This window comes from Gavialis gangeticus, unplaced genomic scaffold (assembly GCF_001723915.1).
Source record: "Gavialis gangeticus isolate Ggan-Ray unplaced genomic scaffold, GavGan_comp1, whole genome shotgun sequence".
NCBI classification, from domain to species: Eukaryota; Metazoa; Chordata; order Crocodylia; family Gavialidae; genus Gavialis; species Gavialis gangeticus.
In genome coordinates, this window is record NW_017729031.1 from 116,533,912 (window position 1) to 116,543,974 (window position 10,063).

Sequence of the window (10,063 nt, forward strand, 5' to 3'; positions counted from 1 at the left end):
ATTAAAAGTAAAGTACCCCACACTGGATAGTAGAGAAAAAAATTGGATGAGTTAAAAGGTTATCAGAGAGCTCATCTACATGTGTGCTTTAATGACAAATAGACTATTTTACTGCACATTAAAGCATCATGTAAAAACCGTGACATTACACTAATGCACAGTAAAATAGTCAAATGTGTGCAAAAAAAGTGTGCAAATGTGCTACAGCACATTAGTGGAGCCTAATGCACATTCATTTAGTACCTCACATCAAAAGTACTAAATTTAATGCACATTAGAAAAGGTGCATTAATTCACATGTGTACACTCCCAGAGAGAGGTATTTAAATATGTTAGTCTAAAGTCAGGCAGAAGGCAGGGTAGATTTGCACCTCTTATAGACTAATTAAATTGGAGATGTATAGCATATGCACCTTATAGCATAAGATGTGTAGCATAAGCAGAGGATTTACTTTGTCAGATGCTGTGAAGGAAGTGCAGGAAGCAGCAGCTGCTAAACACAAAGCAGTGATTAGAATACAAATGTAGGCAAGGGAGAAGGAAAAAGGAGGGGGCACTTCTGAGAGAGGCAATATGGGTAGGAGAGAGAAAAACAAAGCAGTTAACACACTGAGGGACATAGGATTTATAAACACTAATCTAGGTAATAGGCTAAGAATCCATAGTCTCAGTTTAGACCATGTTTAAAACAATCCATTCTGTGGATGATCTCTTGTTCAACAGTTTCTCATTCAAGTTCGTTTTTAAAGTTTTGCTGTCTAAGAACAGCCACTGTGAGGGCAGAGGTGAACTGTCTAGGAAGAGGTAAAGCATTCTGCCACAGGTTTGTGTGCCTTTCTGGTACTGATGTTGGATCAGCATTCATTCATTCTTACATGTAGGATACAGAGAGAAGTGACAGTTTTCAAACAATCTGGCCCTTGAAGGTGCTCAACAGCTGTGACTAAATACACATTCATGGCTGCAGAGGGTTTTAAAAATAGCTGTTTGTGCCAAAAATTAACCCTGGTTAAATCAGGAATTCCATTAAGGTGCTCAAAAGTAGAGCACCTTAGGGGATATGTGTTCCCTCCAGGGTTAATTTTTCATAGATTCATAGATGTAGGGTCGGAAGGGACCTTGCAGATCTTCTAGTCCTACCCCCTGCCCTGGGCAGGAGAGAAACCTGGGCTCAAATGACCCCAGCTAGGTAAACACTAAGCCTTCTCTTAAAGACCCCCAAGGTAGGAGCCAGCACTACTTCCCTTGGAAGTTGGTTCCAGATCTTAGCCACCCTGACTGTGAAGTAGTGCCTCCTGATGTCTAGTATGAACCTACTCTATGGCCCTCTATGGCCATTATTCCTTGTTACTCCAGGAGGCACTTGGGGGAACAAGGTCTCTCCCATTCCCTGCTGGTTCCCCCTAGTAAGTTTATAGATGGCCACCAGGTCCCCTCTCAGTCTTCTCTTGTGAAGGCTGAACAGGTTCAGGTCCCTTAGCCTGTCCTCGTAGGGTCTGCCCTGCTGTCTCCAGATCATGCGAGTGGCCTTCCTCTGGACCCTCTCGATGCTGTCCATATCCCTCTTGAAGTGCGGCGCCCAGAACTGGTTGCAGTACTCCAGCTGTGGCCTGACCAGTGTCGCATAGAGGGGGAGGATCACCTCCTTTGGACCTGCTTGTGATGCATCTGTGGATGCACGACAAGGTGTGGTTAGCCCTACTGACCGTGTTCTTGCATCGGCAGCCCATGTTCATCTTGGAATCAATAATGACTCCAAGATCCCTTTCTGCCACTGTACTTTCGAGAAGAGAGTTTCCCAGCCAATAGGTATGCTGCTGGTTCCTAATGCCTAAGGGCAGCACCCTGCACTTGTCAGTATTGAATCCCATCCTATTCTCATTTGCCCACCCCTGTAACCTCTCCAGGTCCAGCTGTATCCTGTCGCTCCCTTTTAGCGTGCCCACCGCACCCCAAATCTTAGTGTCATCTGTGAATTTAAACAGGGTGCTTTTCACTCCCTCATCCAAGTCACTAATAAAGAAATTGAACTGTGCGGGCCCAAGGACCGAGCCGTGGGGGACTCCACTGCTCATATCCCTCCAGGTTGAATATGATCCGTCCACCACCACTCTCTGAGTGCAGCCCCTCAGCCAATTTGCTATCCATCTGACTGTAGGCATCAATGCCACAGTTGCCTAGCTTTTTAATGAGAATGGGGTGGGAGACAGTGTCAAAGGCCTTCCTGAAGTCCAGAAAGATTACATTCACTGCAACACCTGTGTCCAATGATTTTGTGACCTGATCGTAGAAGGCAATCAGGTTGGTCTGACAGGACCTGCCCCTAATGAAACCATGCTGGTCGCCCCTGAGCATCATCCTCACTGCTGGCCCTTCACAGATGTGCTCCTTGATAATCTTCTTAAAGAGCTTCCCCAGGATCAAAGTAAGACTAAAGGGCCTATAGTTGCCTGGGTCCTCGCTCCTCTCTTTTTTGAAGATGTGGACCACATTGGCCCTCTTCCAGTCATCCGGCACCTGGCCAGAGCACCACGAGTGCTCATAAAGCAATGCCAGGGGCCCCACGATAACCCCTGCCAATTCCCTTAATACCCTGGGGTGGAGAGCATCTGGACCTGCTGATTTGAACTTGTCCAGCCCCTCCCGAAGTTCTCTAACTCTGTCCACCCTGACCCTAGGCCTGGTGGAGTCTCTCTCTTTTCACGCAGGGCAGGGCTGCGTTCCCCCCAGGCTGTCAAAGGAAAGGAGAGGGAGCTTCTGGCTGCTGAATGGCCAGATCTGGAAGGGAGGTGGGGAAATGGGGCCACCCACCTAGCTACCCCAGCTGCGGTACTGGGGGGAGCTGGGTCAGGCTCCATTCCCCTCCCGCAGCTCTGGCCACTCAGCAGCCAGGAGCAGCTAGCATGGGGCTGCCAGCTGTCAAATGGTCAGAGCTGGGAGTGGTGGAATGGAGCTCCCTCATTTCAGGGGCCCAGCCCAGCTCCCCCCAATACCCCAGCCAGGGTAACTAGACTGGGGCTGTAAGGTGAGTGGGCTCCATACATCCTCTCCCCCTCTCAGCTCTGGCCATTTAGCAGCTGGGAGCTCCCTCGCTGACAGCCCCAGAAGTGGGGGGGTGGTGTGGTTCAGCAGCCTCCTGGGAGACTGCCGGGGCACCCCCACTTGCTGGCCTGGGCCAATCCAAGCTACCTTCAGCCCACTCCCCAACCCAGCAAGCAAACGTCTGTTGGGCTGGGGGATGCGTGCTCTAAATCATGGCACCTTCTGTAAAGCACCATGAGTTACAGCCCCAGCCCTAACATCTGTCTGCACCCACAGGGATCATTTTGTCTGTCCATTGCAGATAGCAGAGGGGTGCTGTAAGCAAGTGAGGGTGTGTATAATGTTCATAGAGGTACAAGAATTTGAACCTTGGGTGTTATACTCTGCATTATCTAACTCAGTGATGATGTGGTCCATTGCCAGCTGCACCCCCTCATCAACAGTGTATTTTAATAGCTTTTTTTAATATGGCAGCTCTTCTGCCAGCAGTCCCTTCACAGCATCTTATGAAGTAAGCCCTTTGCTTGTTAAAGCTTATGCTATACAGCTCAGACTCAGTCTATAACGGTGCAAATCTACCCTGCCTTCTACCTTAAAAGGTTTTCTACACAGTTGTTTTTATCCTGTATTCGGCTGGAGATCATGATGTTATGTACAATTTTATCCTATTATGCAGGGATCACTTCAGTTAGAAAAAGCTAATGTAATGCTCATATTTTCAGATATGACAAAATAAATTACCAGGGTTATGAATGTTCATTCCATTGAATGTGCTCTAGTTCTCAGTGAAAAACAAATGTTCCCAAACACCCTGCACTAACGTCTGTGAAGTACAGTTGGCATGATGAACATCCAGGTTTAATCTGCAGAGTTTCAAGAGAGTTCTCATGTGGAAGTCACAGATGGTCATAATCACAGCAAACCTGAAGGGTACTTCTCAAGAGGATATTTATAGTGTCTGTGGATGTTACCAAGAACATTTGTATACCTTGTACAGTCACCTGGGTAAAAAGAGCACATAATCTGGGCTTGCTTCCCATGAGTTACTTGCCACACATGGGATTTCATGTGCAAATAGAGAAGGGCAAAGGGAGAGGGTTTGTCATGAACACAAAATGGAAAAGGCACACGCAAAAATAGATTGTTGGGGGGGGGTGCTCAGTTTTTTTGCTCTAGGGGCTGGATGAGTGGTGCCTGCGCGCTCCATGGGACAGATCCAGCTGGTAGGCCTGATCTGGCTGTGTGTCGAGGCAGCCTGGCCCTGATCCAACTGTGCACAGTAGGAAGGGGGCATGATCCACCCATGATCCAGCTGCACATGGTGGGGGTGGGGAAAGCGGGGACATGGACCAGTCCCACTACAGCTACACAGGTGGAAAGGGGCCATGGCCTGGGCCTGGCCCCAGTCCGGCCATGTAGGGCTTGGAAATTTGACAGCAAGGGAAGGGTGGTGGTATTAATTAATTTCCCAACCTCTAGGGAGCACAGTGGGCCAGATGCCATGGCTCCATGGGCTGGACTTATCCTGCAGACCAGGGGTTGAGCACACTTGGTTTGGGGGATGCTAAAGCTGCCCTGATGTGGCAGTTCCCTATTAAAGGTACCTTTCCCTGGGCTGCTGTCTGAAAAATCCCTAGGGTGGAATTTCTCTCTGCTCTCTTGCATATGCAATTAATCTTTGAAAATTAGTTATTAAGGCTACACCAATTGTAGATTATCTTTTTAGAATGTTGAACAATATTCTACTTCATTAAACACAGTAAGAATATAGGCACAACTGAGGTATGTGTGCAATCTGGGAAAGGTACTGTCCACTTCTCCAATGAGCCAGTCCTTTTCCTCAATCACAAGTGCTGGCAAGTGACTGCCAACAATATATATCCAGGGCATGGACATACATTCTTTTGAAGTACTTCAAATCTTGCTCCAATATGAAGCCTTTCAAAATTGGTGTGAGTTGGTATCCTGCCGGTGTACAGGCCTCTCCCAGTGCTTTGCAATGGCTGTGGGGCATGCTGTGCTGGATCTCGGCAGCTAGGGGACTGGAGAGTAGAGCTCTCAGCTGGCCTTTTGGGCCTGAGACTCTGGAGCCTCCTGGGACTGTCAAGTGTGAAGAGCACCTACTGACTGCACCTCCAGCTTGTGCTGGGTGTTCTGTGCTACTACAGGCCTAAGGAGTTTCATCTCAAGAGGGCCCATCAGTTACAGGAGTAGTGCAGTAACTCTAGAGAGCCTGGAATGGATGCCTATCATCCTCACCAAGCAATGCCAGGTGATGGTCTATCCAGACATGCTTCATGTCTTTTACCAGCTCATCTACAAGCTGGCTTGCAAACCACATGGCAACATAGGGCATCGGGACGGAGATCCTCAAAATGTGCCACCTGCTCTATGCTTTTGATACCAACATGCCCAAGGACAATATCATACAACACACCATGGGGAACAGCCTCTGTCAGCCTACCTGAAAATCAGCTTCTGTCATCTGGCAGGCAGATCAGGGGCACACACTCCCAGGAGGACTCTGGCACAGCCCCCACAGCCCTCCTGGGGGTGCAGGTGAGCCACACCCAATCTCCCTGCCAGAGGAGAAGAGCTGGGTGCTGCCGGCTGGGACCGGTGCTGGGAAGATCACTGCTGCTGCCAGTTCCAGGCAGCAGCACCCAGCTCCTGACATCCCACCCCCGATCTGCACACAGGATGACAAGAGCCATGTGCTGCTTCCTGAGGCCACTGGCAGCAGTGATCTTTCTGTAGCTGGATGCGGGCTGCACCCAGCACCAGTCTGTCATCTGGCAGGCAGATCAGGGGCTCGCACCCCCAGGAGGACTCTGGCACAGCCCCCGCAGCCCTCCTGGGGGTGCAGGTAAGCCCCCAATCTGCCTGTCAGATGAGAGGAGCTGCTGGCTGAGACCTGCGCTGAAGCCAGTAAACCTGGCTTTGAAACTTGAAATGTTTCAAAGGTTTTGAAATGTTTTGAGTTCCCTTGTTTCATTTTGAAGCTGTTTCGAAGGCTTTTGTTTCATTTTGAGCTCGAAACAGTGAATTGAAACAGGTTTGGAACGAAACACTGGGCAAAATTTTGTACAGCCCTAGTCTTCAGAAGAATTGACTATGTAGAAATTGTGCCATGCTAACCAAAAGGTGCTGGCATGATAGTTCACCTGTCTCACCAAACCACAGGAGATACTTGTCAGATTTGCCTTCGTGGTCTTGCCAAATTGGCATCATGGCATCAGGGCCATTGATAGCACCCACATACTCATCTTGGTTCCTGCCCACTGTAACTGAGAGTATATGAATCTGAAGGGCTTCTTCTCCATCATGCTGCAGGGTATTGTTGACCACTGAAGATGCTTTACACATGCAACCACCAGCTGGCCAAGCAAGGCACAGAACAACTGCGGAAAAGTATTTCTGGGATGTGGTTGGGACTGTGCCTGTGCCTGTACTTGTTGACTGGGGCCCTGGTCTCAGGCCTGTCATGAAGGCAAGGGGAAGCTCTGAGTATGGAACTTGGGGAAAGGAAAGACTGACTGAGCGGAGCATGAGCCTAACCCCAAGGAATGAATGTCAGTGCCTGGGTAGGGTTCAGTGATAGTCTAGGGAGGGTAGCTCCCTTCCTGTTACATCACAGAGCAGAGTTGGCCCTGGTGAGGCCCTGCTGCAGGCTGAGGAAGGTACCCCAGACTATAGTGAGGGTACTGCTGGTCTAGTATGGCAAGGCAATGAGGTACATCTGAGGCTGCAGAGGGAGGACATGGGCGGGGAAGGGGCAAGACAGAGCTCCCTGAATGTTCTTCATCAGCCTGCTGAGCATAGTCTCCCTTGCTGTATCCATTGCCTCTCTGATGGTGTCACAGAGCACTCAGGTGCCCTGCGCCTAAAAGCAGAAATGGCTCAGGAGAGACCCCTAGTGATGAGAAGGGGAGGCTCAACTGCCAGTCACCAGGGCAGCACAGGTGCTGGTTGCTAGGGGAGCCAAGGGAATCAGCTGATAGGAAGGGGCAGGGCTTGGCCCCTTCTTAAGCCCAAGCATGAGGCCAGGAGGGCAGTTCCCCTCCAGTGGCCAAGGAGGGGGGGAGCTCAGCCAGTGCAGAGAGAAAGGAGAAGATAGACTGCAGGACCATCCCCTGGTTGCCGCTATGAGTTGCAGTATTTTCCCGGTAGGGATAGAACGTGGTTTTGACCGGACAGTTTAGAGTTTATGTTGTAGCCCAGGGGCTGGAGTTTTCTGTTTGTAGTTTTATAAGACTGGAGGACCAGGTGAGGCTATAAGGGGTCGGAGCAGGCCTCATAGGAGCTCTATGGTAGCGTGGGGACCCTGGCGCCATAGAGGGTGCAGCGTTCAGGGTGCATTTGACCCCAGCCCCGGAGCCGAGAGGGGGCAGTGAGGAGCCCCAGAAGTAAAGAAGCGGGCCAAGGCATAGGGCAAACCATGTCAAGTACCATCTGCGAGGCTTGGGCTGCAGTGTAGGGGAGGAAAAGAAGCTGCAGATAGTGCCCCCTGACACCGGGCATATAAAGTGGGCAGCCTCCCGCTAATTACATCACTCAATCAATTAAGATCAAGGCATGGCAGGCAAGTAAGCAGGCAGTAAGCCCAAAACAGGAAGGCAGAGCCACCAATAAAAAGGCTCCAGCGAGATACCCCTGTCACAGATGGGTTAGAATCATAGTCAAAGGACTGAAAGGGACTTGCCAGATCATCAAGTCTGGTCACATGCCACGGGCAGGAAGTTATTGGGCTCAGATGAGCTCAACAAAGTGGTTGTCCAGCCTCATCTTGAACACCTCCAAGGATGGTGACTGCACCACCTCAGCTGGGAGTGTGTTCCAGATTCTGGTGACCCTTGCAGAGAAAAAGTTTTCTTATGTCCAGCCTGAATTTACCCTCTATTAGCTTATGTTCAGTGGTTCTCATCTTCCCTTGAGGTGCCTTCTTGAAGAGTTGCTCCCCTAGATCTTGATGCTCACCCCTGACATAGTTATAGGTAGCATTCCCTCTAAGCTGTGTGGTATGTGGGGCTGCACAGGCACACTCTTGCTGCACTTCCGGGCGCACCTGCACAGCCACACACACCACACAGCTTACTGGGAACGCTGTTTGTAGATGGCTATCAAGTCACCTCTCAGCCTTCTCTTACTCAGACTCCAGTTCCCGGAGTCTCTCCTCATAGGGCCTATGCTCCATGCCCCGTATCATCTGGATGGCCCTTCTTTGTACCCTCTCAAGCTTATCCACATCCTTCTCATTCAGATGCTGTGCCAGCCAGTGGACCACCACCCATTGTGTAGTTATGGTGAAGGTTCTTCCTATCCAGATGAACAACCCTACACTTCTCCCTGTTAAACCTCATCTGATTCTGTTCCACCCATAAAACCAGTCTGTCAAGGTCTTCCTCCTAGCTTCAAGAGTTCCTCTTAGCTTGGAATTCAGCTGTGCTCCTGATCTGCAAGATGCTCTGCCTGACTAAGTCAAGGCACTTATCCTGGTAAAACTCCATCCTGGCCCTTCATTTGATGACAGCAGCAGCAGCAGCAGCAGCAGCAGCAGCAGCCACCACTGCCCTCTTTTCTGATAAGTCACCAGGTCAGCTAGTACCTCCTCCTTACTGTGTCTTCTCTTCCTGCTGTAGTCTCTGTATCCACACCTACTGTCACAGGATTTCCACTGGAGCAGGCATTGACTCTGAGAAGACAGCAAGAGAACAAGAGCCCTTAGTTAAACTTCTGCAATGTTAAAATAAAGTGATGAACTCAATAACATGTCTCCATGTTCCATCTCAGGAGCCTCTTCATTTTTCCTCCGAGCTCCTAAGGTGGAAAGATTCTCTGCCCTTCTTCTCTGGGACAGGATAAGATGCAGGGTTTTCTCTTTCCACCTTTCTCCAGAACCCAACTCAGGGTGCAGTTTTCTGAGCCCTTGTAGTTTTGCAGTTTAGTGTTGGGCTTTCACTAGGAGCACTCTCAGCAGGATTGTCCCTTGTCAACTCACAGGTGTCTCTCCCTAGGTACTGGGGCATGTGAGAGGATGATACCCAGCTTCTTGGTGAAGACACAGGCTGGAGATTCTCCCCACTCTCTCCCCTAATTTTGCAAGAGGCTTTCTTCTATGGGGATATTACCCTCTGTCATGTCATCTTGTTTTGCGGAGAGGAGCTGAACCAGAAACCATCATTCCCTGATCCCACTGACTCAGGCCCTGCACAGCTGAATGCCAAAAGGAACGATAGCATCTTACCTCATCACATCCACTGATCAATAGTGACTTGAGCAACAGCCAAGAAACTGTTGCCAGGACATTTTCAATTATTTGGAAAACAAGAGATTTCTACACGCGCTACCCTTGGGATTTTGTTTTGTGCTGCAAAAAATGCAAATTGCTCCACTTCCCCTCTCTCCACATTACCCAGCCCCTCCCCTGTTACCCAATCCTGGCCATGTGGGAGATGAGGTGGGGATGTGAGGGGAATTTTTCTTGATATCCAATCTAAACTTACTTGCTGCAATTTCAAGCCATTGCTGTGCATCCTATTCTGTAGTAAGGGAGAAGAGGTGTTGTCCCTCTTCTTTGTGGCAGCCCTTCAACTATTTGAAGACTGCTTTCAAGTTCCCCTCTAATCACTTTTCTGCAAGCTCAACATAATGATTTCTCTTAGCCTCTCTTCATATGCCTTTGCCTTCCAAGCCTTTATCATTTTTGTTACTCACCTTTAGACCTACTCTAACTTCTGCACACCCTTTTAATAAGCAGAACCCAGAAGAACCCAGAATTTCACACAATAGGTAAGGTTTAACCAGCACTGGGTAGAATGACTCTATTACTTTCTCTACCTTATACCTAATCCTGTTGATGCAGCTCAAAACTTCAGCTGCATCACACTGCACACTCATGTTGATCTACCACCCCAGATCTTTCTCTGCAGTGCTGCAGTGCCACTTATCACCTGTTGCCTATTATATATGCAGAGAAAGATCTGGGGGTCTTGGTGGGGTCTTGGTGGATATATAGATATAT